Source organism: Nomascus leucogenys, chromosome 10 (genome assembly GCF_006542625.1).
Source record: "Nomascus leucogenys isolate Asia chromosome 10, Asia_NLE_v1, whole genome shotgun sequence".
Lineage (NCBI taxonomy): Eukaryota > Metazoa > Chordata > Mammalia > Primates > Hylobatidae > Nomascus > Nomascus leucogenys.
In genome coordinates this window covers 26,273,877-26,287,179 of record NC_044390.1, presented here as the reverse complement: position 1 = coordinate 26,287,179, position 13,303 = coordinate 26,273,877, and the positions used below count along the sequence as shown (strand labels likewise).

General features: G+C 31.8%; 1 protein-coding gene across 4 annotated transcripts in view; it reads left to right on the top strand.

The window, feature by feature from the left end:
• The window catches only part of SYT1 (synaptotagmin 1), a 561,665-nt gene that overhangs the window by 166,571 nt on the left and 381,791 nt on the right, over positions 1-13,303 (top strand). For 2 of the 4 annotated variants that reach the window (XM_030819920.1, XM_030819921.1), the window contains exon 3: positions 10,318-10,383. The gene's annotated coding sequence lies outside the window, so the exon portion shown is untranslated. Of the gene's footprint in view, positions 1-8,662; positions 8,848-10,317; positions 10,384-13,303 lie in introns of those variants that run through there. The other 2 variants (XM_030819922.1, XM_003259584.2) reach the window with 2 other exon arrangements.

The following is a 13,303-nucleotide window of genomic DNA, read 5'->3' as shown; positions in this document are numbered from 1 at the left end:
AAACAGTAGTTCTTTATACAGTTTTATGTTTAAATTAAGTGAAGGAGTAGGGTGATGCCATCAGCTCTACTTTGCCTTAGAAGTATACCTACATTGTCTTTAAATAATGATGACATTTAGATGAGGTGGGTTGAGTTCTCCTCAGAAATATGTCATGTCTCCAGTAGAGTTACAGTATTCTCCAATCCTTACCTCCAATGCGTACTAACTCCCAACAACTGCTATCTAAACTTTTGGAGCTGCTGCTCATTTATATATATTCCAGAAAGAATGAAATGCATAAGTTTAAATAGAGAATAAACACATAATTTTAAAAACTGATTTACATAAATAACATCTATTAAAATTAGCTGCTCAATAAAATCTCTGATTGAAATAATCATCAAAATAGTATTGATTATACTGATATTAACTATTAATGTCACAATTATTTGACTTCTCTCATGTTAAAACTCTATTCTAGAAAATAAATAAGAACATTTTCCTTAGGATATTAAATAAATGTAAATTTTATTTTTTGCCTTCTGCAAATACTTCTGATATTCCCTTTGAAGTAATATTATAAAATTTGAGGTTGTAGTAGATTGTGCCTAATGTATTCATCAGGGCTTCCATGTTGACTTATTTTCTTGGCTTTGGCTTCTTTACAGTAAAGAAACATGAACAATGTACCACACAGAAACGACCTTTCAGGATTGTGGATAATCTTTTATAGCTTGTCAGAAAACGCAGGGGAATTTTATATTTATGGCTTGAATATCCCTAAATCACCAAATCCATCCGCTCTTACTTCCTGTTAAGATGCTAATTCTTGTTAGAACCCTATTATGTAACTTTCATATTAAACACATCACAGAATTAATCCTGGCTCTTCCTTATAGAACTTAAAAGAAAAGCAAAGGCATGCATAGTTAATGGGCAGGAGGTTAGTAAGGTTTGAGGTGTAGTAATTATCAGACTGGGAAAGAAAAAATGAGACATAGAATAAGATATAATAATATTCTACTTTTGGAATTCCTAATCATGGGAAATGTCTAGAATATATGCCGACATATGGCAAAGTATCTCCTGTACCCCTTTTTTCTTTCTATTAATGGTCACAAATCATGTTTAATGATGCAAGCTGGCATGTAAGCCTTTATAAAAATATATATATGTTATCAATCTAAATAAATAAATATCATGGGAGATAACTGAAAATTATTTTATGTCCTACATAATAACTAAATATCCTGTAGAAATCAAGTAACTTTTTTCACGTTTACATAAAAGTCAGGACCATAGCTAGTATTAAGCCTAAGTGTAATTGTAGCTCCATGATTCAACTGTACCACCAGATTGGCAAGGTAAATTCTGAGTGAAAGGATGCTGTGTTGGGAAAGGGGACTGATTGTGTCCTTCGAGCTTTTAGTTTAACAAATAGTATATGCCAGGCAATGTGCTAGGTACTGTGAACTGAAGATTAGTTAGATAGCATTTCTTGGGGAGCTTCTATTGCCCTAAACAATAGTAACAAAAACAAATACTGTAATGCACTAAGTGATATATGATAGAGACATGAATTTTATAGGCAGGGACTTTATCTTGTACTCTTTTTTACACCACACAACTCCTGGAATTCAACGATTTGTTGATGTTTACCTGTTTTATAGAAATGGAACTTTGGCTTCACTTGGGGCTACCTCCAGTGTATTGACAATAAGAATACAACTCACAATAATACTGTGATTTGTATTCAGTTAGAAGAGCTGAGCTTCCCATCAACCTCTGCCAACCAAGTTTGCTACTTTTAATACAGTTAGCATTTAAATGATTTCATTATGTTGACATTTTAGGTCATGTTACAATTGTTAGTAAAATTAAAAATCCACATGTGATAGATGGTGTTACAAGATTCCATTAAAGTCTGTTAAAGTGAATTATTTTATGATTATTTTCTGAGTATTCCCTATTTCAAGGATATGAAGTAATTGTAAGAAAAACAGTTTCTTTTCAAAAGTGATGCAAACTTAAACCATAACAAAAGAGAAAATCACAACGCTAAGGGATTCTACGGCAAATACCACAATGATGACATTGAAAAACAAAGCAAAAAAATCACTTGAAATCACTTGCTATAGTATATAACTCCAAAAGAATTTGAATTTCAAATTGAACTTCATTCTGTTTAGTTGAGTTTTATATCAGAAGACCAAAAACTCAGATCCTTATAATCTGCCTCAAGTTGTACCTCCCAGGAAATTTGCCTGTTCTAGGGAATTAATCTGATATTTCTATTGAATATGTTCTTTTGTCAGTAAAAATTAGTTGCCATTCACATTAGACACCTAAAAGATCAAAGATTGGAAGCTGAGAAAACAGCTCATCCATGTTATTGCTTCAGTTGATCTGCTGTTATTCTATTCATTGTATCATTTCATGGTTGAAATGAGAGTCTCCTTCCAACCAAGTCAAATAGTGTCAAAATTGTAGGCTTAATTAGATTGAACTCTTCCCCAAATCTCTAACCATAGTGCACCCAGTTGCTTCCTCTAGTGAAAACTTTAGTATGACTTAACTATACATTCCTCATGTAATTTGTTGAATGCTGTCCATTTCTCTCAAATATAATTACATTACTTTAAAAACATCTTTGAATTCTCCTCTGAATAAATCATTGATTTAGAATTTCATAGGATTGCATTTATGCTCATTTTAACATTAAAGAATAATTTGATCAGAATTAGGTGGTTGGTTCTTACTTATGGTGAGCTTCTTTCTTGCATCCTCTCCTATCTTTGGTCTTTTCTGTTTATCAGTATGTTTCATCCATTGAAGGGGGATCTAGAGACTAGTATTCTGAAATCACGGCTTCGTAAGTACTCCAACTTCTGAACATCTAAGTCTAAGAACTAGCTTTTAAAATGTGTTTTAACCAAAGTAAATTTTTAAAAATTTTACTTCTAGGGCTTTTAGAATTAAAGAAATGCTGTCCATTTAAAAGGATTGTGACTATTTGGGTTAACATGGTCTTCTGTGATTTTTCAAGTCTCCATATAACATATCTTACCCATCTCTCTAGTACTTACCTCTTCACTTAGATTTTCACTCATATTTTATAGACTATAATTAAGACAAAACATATCTCTAGACCTCCATAGGCATGTGGTTTTGTTTTATGCCTAATGTAATTCTATGTGAACTATGTACAAATAGATGCTCTGGAGTTAAAAGTAGTATGACAAAAGTTTTGTACTTCTCATAAATTTATCCTGAAGGCAAGCCCACAATATTAAATCATCATATGTAGAGGAAGCTGTCCTGTTGATTTTGAATTTTTTAAATATAAGAATCATGCTGTTCAGGCAAAAGCCCCAGGAAAACTGATCAATTTAAAGATGTTTTATCTTGAAAATTCTTTGGAAATCCCTTTTGTTTTAAGGCTTTTGTTCTTCTAAGATTAGATAAATGATTTTCAGAAATCTAAGATACCTCAATAAATTAGTAAATATATTCTCTTTCCTTTGGGTAAATACTGCTTTCTCCCCATTTTACTGATGAAGAAATTAAGATGAAGAAAACTTATATTAATATGAAGATAACATATCTAATAAAAAAATGTCTAAAAAATAGATTTACTACCCTCTCAAAGTCCATTCCAACATTACAGAGACTTTTTTGCAAGAGAAAAACATGATTTGGATACAGACAGAATTGAATTTAGATCTTAGCTCTGCTACTTATTAACTCCAAAGAAGTTATGAACTGAGTTTGCTCATATGTAAATAGAGATAATTAACGCCTACTGCACCATTTCCTTGTGAAGCTGAATGTGATAAACATATGCAATCTGCTGAATGCAGCTTATTAAACAGCAGTTATAATTTTTTTTTAACTATGCTGCTTCTCCATAGATAGGCATATAGCCTCCTCCAGTGAATCTCTGAAGAGGGCAATTTTCATGTGAATATAAAGGTCCAGGATACCTGTGAACCAAGCTGTATTATTTTTTATAATCTGACACCTTTTAAAAAAGTTTTATTCTATTTTTAATTGATATATGCCCTTTTGATACACCTGTAAGTTGGTGTCTTAAAGACAGGGATAAAAAATAATGGTGTCTTTAGAGTAATTTAGCATGAGAAGTTGATTATTTCCTATTTGATTTCTACAGTTGTTCTCCACATGGATGCCCAACAGTGGAAACCAAAGAACACTTCCTCTAGGCTGTAATTTTTGTCCTTACTGGTCTTGCATTTCCAGCTTGGTACCTTCCCACCATTGTCATCACAGGGTATGGTACTGAACTAAACTCAGAATATAGCAAAGCACCTAAAGATGAGCTGCTAATCAGCTCAGAACTATAAAAATCTCATGCCGAACCCCAACATACCACTTACTTGTTCAGTGACACACTGCTGGGTTTGAATATGGAGCAAACCAAAGTTTAAATACATAATTTTCTCTTCTTCAGCCTTAGGCGTGTATAGAGAATTGCTACCCCATTCTCTCTACCTTATTTCCCCAAAAGTTGGGAAAGCTGAGTCCATTTATGTTCATTGTTTGTCATTTCACCAACATCCTCCGTCCTTATAGGAAATGTGCAGAGTTTAGGCAGTTACCTTAGAGCACTTTGTAAAGATTTTTGGTTGGCTTCTCCTTTTTATAAAGCCAACAATTACGTATCTGTTTCATCTCAACATTCTCCAGACTCAAACGGTTGTAGCATGAGAATCTGTGTAGATATCAATACCTTCTGGAAATGAACCAATTCCTTTGCATTCTCTTTCCCTCGTGCCTTCCTTCTCTTCTGTAATCCCCTTCGTTTACCCATCACTTCCTAACCACAAAGCCACCCATTCTGCCATCACTGCCCTGCCAGCTTCCTTATAGGACTATTGCCATGGTGGTCTTGATTTGTACATAGAATCATAAGAGACATTCTGTTCTGTTTTGATATAGCTGAGAAAATGACCCCTGCTCACCCCTGCAGACTCAACTGGCAAGGAGACTTGAAGCCGTAGCTTCAGATGCTTTTAACGCTTTTTAAATAGACCTTTCTCATTAAAGAACTGTACATCTTTGAAGCTCATATGATAAGTGCCCTGGCCTCTCTTTCCAAGAACACCTCGGAGAATATGACAATGAGAAAACAAAACAAACAAACAAAAAAACAAGGTAGAGGCATCACAGAAGTCCCAGGAACCATCCAGCCTTCATGGCTGAGAAGTCATCTTTGGCAGCTGCCAGTCAACATTCCTGTCCAGTTTTTAAGCTCAGAGTATTTTCTGCTCATCTCCATTCATTGATGAGAGTTTATCTAACATCTACTCATTTTAAGTACCAGCTTATTACAGGGAAGCACAAATATACAGTGCATGGCCTCCTCTAGTTGTCAAGACAAAATGAGCATTGATGAAACTGGGAAAATAGAGAGATCATGTGTAAGTAAGTGTTGAATTTTGTGTTACAGAATGTAAGTACCTGACAAGCTTGTAGGAAAAAAAAATATCTAAGGAAGCCACTGTTGGTATGGAAAGCTTCATGGAGGTGTCAGTAATTGCCAGATGGGTATTGAATTAGCTCTTCATGGAATTAAATACAGATGCTAAGAATTTCTTCAACTTTCTTTCTTCTACAATGAGTAGTCTCAATTCTATGACTCTGTAGTAAAAGAATGTTTACATAAACTCCTACCATTTTGTAGCATCTTTTGAACACTTCATTTCTCTTCACCTGGGGATGCTAAATGTGGAAGCAGGAAGTGTGTAGAGTCACTCTGACTGTAATAAAAAGAAAATATAAAGATTTCTACATCTGCATATCGTATCAATAGTACACGTGAATGTCAGTTCATGCATACAAAAACCATAAATTACCTTTTGCATTCTCTATTTTATATTAAAGCCCCTTTCAGTGGTACTTACTTTTCATTATTTGAATCCGTGCATTGATCCTTTATTCATCTTTTCTATTTTTCTCTTTCTCTTTATATAACTCATATCAGGCTATTCTCTTTCACAAGAGTGTTCACAATGGCGCATTTTAATAAATGGACCTGTATACAGAAATATTTAGAGTTGGAAGTCACCTTGGAGAATTAACTTTTCCCACTCTCTCATTTCATAGCTAATGAAATCAAGGTCAAAATAGATGAAGTGATTTGCCTAAGGTTATGGACTAAATAGAGGCAGTCAGAAATAGGATTATAAGATACAGAATTTTACTTTTGTCATTATGTAACCTTATTAATTGAACATTTATTTATGTGACAGGTACTATCCTAGGGGCTAGAGGCCAACCGAAGCCCCACCAGGTACAATTCTGCTCCTGATATTCACATTTCTGCAGAGTTCAGTTAGATGTGTTCAATGTGACTTTCCACTATACCTTTTGGTAAATAGTTTTGTTTCTTCATGCTTTGATAGTGCCCTTATCTTCACTCAGTCCCAATTAACTTCCCCAAGCTTCTCATGTAATTAATTCCCATCATTTTTTTTTCAAGGTACATACTAGCTCTCCTGACTTAGTGCCATCCTGCCTCATTGTCATCCCCCTTTCTAAAATAATTATTTTGAGTATAATGAAATGTTAAACGTAGTTGAACCCAGTATGTGATTACTGTAACTCTGGCTGCCAACAGATGTTTTCGTATTTGTTGACTTGTATAATAAAGTGTCACAACAGAAAAAAATGAGTAGTTCCTTCATCCCTGCCCCCTTTCCCTTTTTAAAATCTTTGTTAGTAAACATTTGTTCTGTCATAATGAGAGCGGGCTTGTAGACTTATGCTTCTTAAATGTTTGTCAATGGTTAGACAACAAAATAGAAAAAATAGGAAAATTCTTCTGCCCTAAATATGAGGTACAATCTTTTGGCCTTCTACCTTCATTTCCAAGAAAGTCCATATTCTGTATGATGGCCTTCCGTACTGTTCCTACCAGCAACCCCACAGGTACTTCTAGTGGCTACCTGTAACCATAGAACATTTCTTTGTTTACTCTATTACTTGATGGATTCTTTTTCTTTCATTGCCTAATACTCTTTAGTAGTTATCCAGGTAAACATGATTATCTTCTATAGCTGTAGACACAATCAGATAATGTTGTGCTTAGTGAACAAAATAAAATAGCCACAGTTTCATGTAATTCAGTATTTATAATGAAAATGGCATTTTATTTTTGTTTAATATTTTTAAAGGATAGTTGTATGATCTTTTATTGGTAATGTTTATTTCTCTATAATTTTAAATTCTCACAAAAAGTTGCAGAGATAGTACAGGTTCTCATATGCCCTCTACCTTGACTCACTAATTATTTACCTTTTGTCATATGTCATTTTTTCTCTGTCTTCTCTCTCTCTGTGAATATATGAATATATATGTATATATATATGTATATATATAGTTGTCCAATACAGGCAATTTATCTTTAATATAATACCATTATCTAAATCACAGTCTATATTCAAATTTCATCTACTGTCCTAATAATGTTCTGAACAGTTAATTGTTTTATTTCCCACTGGTCCAGGATCCAATCTAGAATCATGCAGTGAATTTAGTTGCCATACAGTGCTTTATTTTTGTGTTGAAAAGCTTACATTCACAGTAATGATCCGGACAGTGTCCTTTTAAAAATAATCCCTGCTTGCTGACTGCTGTTCCAATAATAAGAATTTAAGCCAAAAGATATGTAACAAAATCCCTTAGGATTAGTGATATCTGTGCTGAGGATATCTGTGCACATCAACCTTGTAACTATTTTCTAACCACAAGTTTTGGCATTTCAATGGGAGAGGGTCCAAGACAGAAAACTCTGAGTTTATTAATATTTTACAGTTTTGAAATTTAAACCTTAGGATTAGGATTCTGCAGCCATTCTAGCCCATCATGGGTTAAAGGGATAGTGTTTATAAGTAGCCATGAAACAGGGATTCACAGTGCCCTCTTTAAAACCAATCTTAAGTAAATATTTAGCTCAGCACTATGCTACCGAAGCCTCAACTAAAATCAAATTCTCCTCAAAAGAAATGCTTGATATATTTAAAAACAAAACCTGGATGTAAATATGAGTTATTTGTCATTCTTGAAAGTAAGTTATCTTTTTAAAAACATACAGCTATGCACTTTTAAATGTCCAACATTAAATGAATATAAATAGTTGTCTTCCTCCCCAAAAATGCCGCAAAAATTATTTGTATATTTCTGATGCCTAAGGCATGCAGTGTTTTGCTTAATTCTGTAAATGGACTATGGTTAGATTTACAGGGTAGGAGCAGTTTGCTTTCTAGCCACTGTCGAAGCAATAATAATCCCTAAATCTCAGATATTTTTTTCTCCATGTCAAGCCTGCTTCTAAAACTGGATACAAAAAAAACACCAAAAAGTCATCAGCTTTACCAACTATGAATGTATATAATATTTTGTGAAAAACACACAACCCTACCTAAACAGATTAATGTTCTTTTAAAAGTATTGTACAAAAACATAAAAGTATCAAGCCTTGATGCGAGAAAATTATCTGAGTCAGTTAATACCAATTACATTACTGAAACATCAGATAGATGATGGAAGGTGCAAAATAATCCTGTGCTATGTTCACTTTCTCCTCTAAAATAAAGACAAGGCACTTATACATGCAAGAGATAGAAATTAGCTACTAGAAAAATGCTGTGCCCATCCATATTCAGAGCATAGATTAAGAATAAAATAGTTGTTTGTCCCCTACAGTAGAACAAGTTTGCCCATTCATCCTTGTGATAGATATGCATGCAAAACCAAAATGAAATCAAATCCCTACAGATGGCTCATAAGTCAAAAACACTGTTTAATCCTTTCACTGCATCCCTTTGGGAAGCCTGGCCCTTGGTAAGTAATAATGTACAATGTATATAGTGTCAACTATTCTCTTATTTTTTAATAGAATGTCTTCGTCTTCTTTAACAGGTTTTTTCCCCATATTTCTTGTAAAAAGCTCTGTGTCACTCTGTTTACGTTAATGTGTATGTCCACAGAATCTTGCTCTAGTTTTTGTTTTAATAAAAAAGAAGTGTCAGTATACTAAAACTATACAAAGCATATCTAAAATTGATTGTGGCTCTAAGTCATGTTTTTAGAGGCAGTCAGGCAAACCTAGGTGCATTTTAACATTGCTCTTCCTAATGGATTTTACTGGGAAACAGTTGAGTTTCAAGCAGGAATAAAGGAAAAGCAGATCTTGAAGATTTAACTGTTGAACAGATGCAGTAAATGCGGCTTTGGAAATACAGCTGTCATTTTAGATATTTTATGCTGAGTTACCTATGTGACCTGATAGCTAGAGCTGCTGACATTAAAATATTTTTGTAATTCTGTTGAAAATAGATGCCATGAGAACTCTTAAAAACAGAGTAACATACCTATTATAAGACCTATTTTAAATATTTCATTCTTTCCTCATTTTCATAATAACTAAATTTTTTGAAGACTGAAAATGATGAGAACTTATATAAAAAGGTACTTGTCTGTAACACCATGGAAATTTTCATTTATGAATTGTTAACATGTCAAACCAAATCAGAAATTCCTGATATCTTTATTACATTAAAGCAATTCTTAATGTTGCCTCTTGAGAAGGGTTTAAATTTTTACTCTTTAAACTGAAATTTGATCTTTTTTATGCAATGATGTGCAATCATTTTTCTCCTAATTCCTGATGGGCTTGTAATATATGCATATTTATGTGTGTGTGTACATACATATCTATTAATATGTATATAAACATGTATATTTAAATACATGTATGTTTATCCTATGTACTAGAATAGTTAGTAGGTTATATCTAGATATTGATTAGCTTCTGAAAATAGGCAAATCTGTATAATATATTGAGATGTTTCTAACATCGGTGAAAAATATAAAATTTAAAAGTAACATGGGCTGTACAAGGTTGATTTGTAATAGTCATATTGGTACTTGAGACAGCACCAGATATTTAATTGACTAAGAATCATGTGATTTATTTCTTAATAAATGTAATATTCTCTAATGTCTGCCTATATTAGTGTTACTCTAATTTCAAATTGAAACACTATAGAAAGCATAATTGACTTTTCACAAAATCAGTATATAAACTATCCACAGACTCTTAATCTCTAGCTCATCAAACAACTTTAAAATCCAAACTATCTATATTATATATACTAAATATGGATATATATGACATTATTTTTATTGGAATATATAGTAAAATTTTAAGCAGAAATATTAAATAATAAAATTAACATATTTATGACAATCTGAAATGATTCTGAACTATGTGTAGTCAAGTAACCTCTGTATATATTGTTTTCCTTTTAGAAAAACAGAATAATTCTGAAAGAAAGAAAACAAAGAAAAACATACTCCGGAATTCCTAATAGAACAGTAAGTACTTTGATGACACAATGATGATAATAAATCTGTAAAATTAGAGCTTACAAATGTCTTTTATAGAAATACTAACTTCTATTTTCTAAGATAATAAATTAGCAGAGTAAGCAAGTTGAGCCTTCTATTTCAATTTACTGGAGTAAACTGAAAATCATTTGTCCTATAATCCTCTTAGATAAGAGGGCAAAGTAATCTTTGTGATACATCTATGGTGCAGAAAATGTTTATGATGACTCCATCATATCTTTTGACTAGCACAGTATCATCTTAAACTCTAAAGAAGAAAACAGTAATAAGCTAGATATAATCAAAGTACCTCATTTTCTCCATATGTGATAAAAAGTTTTTACTTATTTTGAACAAAGTTTTAAATACTATTGATGTGCTTGGTTTATTTATAATCACTAGATTGGGACTATTTAAAAATGGCAGCTATCTGCAGGCTTAAATCTACACCATATTCTCATTAGTACATTTGTTTCTAATCTCATAACTTAACTAAAAATGTATTTCCTAGAAATGTATTTCCTTGTTATTGTTTGATGATAATAATAGTTTTCCTAAATATGTTTTCAGTAAGCAAAGTTAAGTACATGTTGATGTCAATCTTTATGGTAAAATTGGTGACAATATAAAAATTTCAAGATGCAGGCAATTATAAATTTTGAATATGTGAATATGAAGAACAATAACATAAAGATAGAAAAGCAAAACCCATGTTGATGACCCACGTTGTATCACATTTTATACCTTTGAAACTGCATTTGAAATTGCATTTCAAACTCAATGTTTCAAAAGTTTCAAACAAATATTAGAGTAAAACATAGTATAATAAATTAACAAAATGAAAAATCTATATCTTAGTACATATCAAACTAGAGTCAAGTTCAATGGAAAAAAATGTAAGTTTGATATATAGAAAGTAGAAATTTCTAAATAATTTTATAAGATATATACAAATTATTCCTACATAATAAAATTTTTTAGCCCCAAAGAACTTTGATGCATAAATTACATCTTAACTTTGAATGATTGAGTATAATTAATCATCATCATGATGGTATAAATGAAGTGTATCTGAAATATATTTTATTTATTTTTGAGGTGTGAGAGAGGCAGAGAGAACACATGTTTCTTTTACCTGCCTGTCTGAAGATTATGTATGTTACAACTTCACACAAAGCACTCTGCCACTTACTTTTTGTTGTAGTTATGAGTGCCCATATATTTTAAATCAGAAATCTATAAAATTTATAATTCAAAATGCTTACACTTTTAAAAACTGCACTTTGATTTAAAAAATTAACTCTAAATGTATGAAAGTCTATTTTGAGTATTCAGAGCAGGTTATGGGCATGTTTACATAGTTCTGGGTACAAGGATAATTAAAGAATCAGATTTTTATATCATATATAACAATTTTTGAAACCTGAAAATCTGAGTGAGTTACAAGATATGAAATAAGTGAGAAATTTCTTTTTGACATAGAAATTTTTTATCATCTTAATAATCTAACATAGACAATGAAATCATTCAGCCAAAACAAACCTTTTTCAACACCTAAAAGATGAGACTGTCTTAATGTTTTGTTTTTATATATACAATTGTGTTTTTAAACATAATTTCAATTCTGTACAATACTCATTGGAAAATGGTTGAATTTTTTAAACTGACAGGACTGACATAAGCTCTTTATACAAGAACCAAGTGATATCTACTTCACTCCCTCACAATTTCTCAGCCCTCTGAGTATAATTTCATGTGAAAAGCCATCAATGACTCCTTTTCTGCTCTGATTTATGTATAAGTTATTTGGTCTATTGTTCAGGTGTGACCTATATAAGTTATTTGACTGGAACTGTAATTTTCATAATTGTATTGAAATAGGATTTAGCCTAGCATACCTAGGAGACATCTCATTCAAGTAATGAGATCTCCTGTTCATTTGGAGTAATCTTAGAAAAAATAACATACATGTTTCCAAAGAAGAAACTATGCCTCTTTTTATGCATTTTTATGTGGTTTGGAGCAGGTTTTAATCTCAGATTTTAATTACCTATTATTTAATAATTATATGCTAAATCACTTGTAAATTACATGCAAAGAAAAATGACTCTTAATTCAAGCCCATGTAATAAAAAGTATAATTTATCCTTTAAAAATTTTATCAGATATTGTGAAGAGGAATACTCTGACTTAAATGACATTGTCAAAACATAAGAGTTCTTAATATATCTTAGCCACTAAAGGCTCATGAGTTAGTGTTAGACACTACATGGAATAAAACATGGTATCAGATGAATATAATAGATAATACAGTGACATTTTATCTATAGACTGTGCATGTGTTGCTAGCCCATGAATGAGTTTTATGAATTGCATTGGAATCAAAACTTTATAAATGAAAGCTTTTTAGCACAGGAAAGCTCTACAAACCTCTTACAATTTTGCTTTTAAATCCATAGCTTAAGAACAAGTTGATAATGGATTAAAATATTACTATAATATTGCTAAAGACGTTTAGAGTACATTGCACTTATTGCTCACAAAAGGTTTTTGTGCTTAAGGAAGAAATATAAAAGATAAAAATATAAGATGCTTTCTTATAAGAATAGAAAAATAAAAGACCATTGGAAAGTGTATTCTGAAATGTAGTTGACTCTTCATCACCAACTCCCACACAGTCCTAAAATTCCATGCCTAACTTTTAACTCCCCCAAAACTTAACTACTAATAGCCTACTGTTGACTGGATGTTATCAATAACATAAATAGTTGATTAACTCATATTTTTCATGGTATGTGTATTATATACTCTATTCTTAACAATAAAGTAGGAAAAGTGAAAAAAATGTTACTAAGAAAATCGTAAGAAAGAGAAAATGTATTTACTATTCATTAAGTGGAAGTGGATC